This window comes from Octopus bimaculoides, chromosome 9 (assembly GCF_001194135.2).
Source record: "Octopus bimaculoides isolate UCB-OBI-ISO-001 chromosome 9, ASM119413v2, whole genome shotgun sequence".
In the NCBI taxonomy this organism is placed as follows: domain Eukaryota; kingdom Metazoa; phylum Mollusca; class Cephalopoda; order Octopoda; family Octopodidae; genus Octopus; species Octopus bimaculoides.
The window spans coordinates 88,615,926-88,616,527 of record NC_068989.1 but is presented as its reverse complement, the minus strand read 5'-3'; the positions used below and the strand labels follow the sequence as shown (position 1 = coordinate 88,616,527).

At 31.7% G+C, this 602-nt stretch overlaps 2 protein-coding genes across 9 annotated transcripts in view; one reads left to right on the top strand and one right to left on the bottom strand.

Moving 5' to 3' along the window:
* LOC106872453 (inositol polyphosphate 1-phosphatase) overlaps positions 1 to 602 on the top strand; it is a 46,942-nt gene that overhangs the window by 17,651 nt on the left and 28,689 nt on the right. The gene's annotated exons all lie outside the window — the stretch shown is intronic.
* The window catches only part of LOC106872449 (cyclin-dependent kinase 12), a 150,618-nt gene that overhangs the window by 146,447 nt on the left and 3,569 nt on the right, over positions 1 to 602 (bottom strand). The window lies entirely within an intron of this gene.

Here is a 602-nt window from a genome sequence, read left to right as displayed (position 1 = left end):
TTTCATATAGTGTTAATTCAAAAAAACCCATTATGAGGTTTGCAAGGACTGGTGCAGCTTTAGTACCCATCACGATACCACATTTTTGGCGAAAGTATGTGTCTGCAAACAGGAAGTAATTGTTGGTCAGAATGAACTTAAGTGATTATATATATATATATATATATATATATATAAACTGAGAAAGTAAGGAATAGTAAAGGTAAAAACTATAAATATTTCATACCAAAAACAATGTTTGTTACATGACTTGTAACACACATAAAACCTGCCGTATTAAGTCAAGCAACAATGTTTTAGCTATGAAACATGTGTAGTTCTTATTTATTTTTCCCATTCGTTACATTGTTGGATTTTCATTTGCTTTTTTTAGCAATTTTACTTGCTAAACTCTGAGTTGTATGGTTACTGTCAACTCATCGAAATGTCCATTGATTTCAATATGGAGCAAAGTGTGTAACTTACAATGGTTAACAAATGCTTTTTCTCATATACTGTCCACCTTTTGTCATCTACACTAGCTGCAGACAGGCTTGAAGCTCACCAGCTTCCTACACCAGGATCTTTGGATCATACTAACCTATTAATATATATATATATAT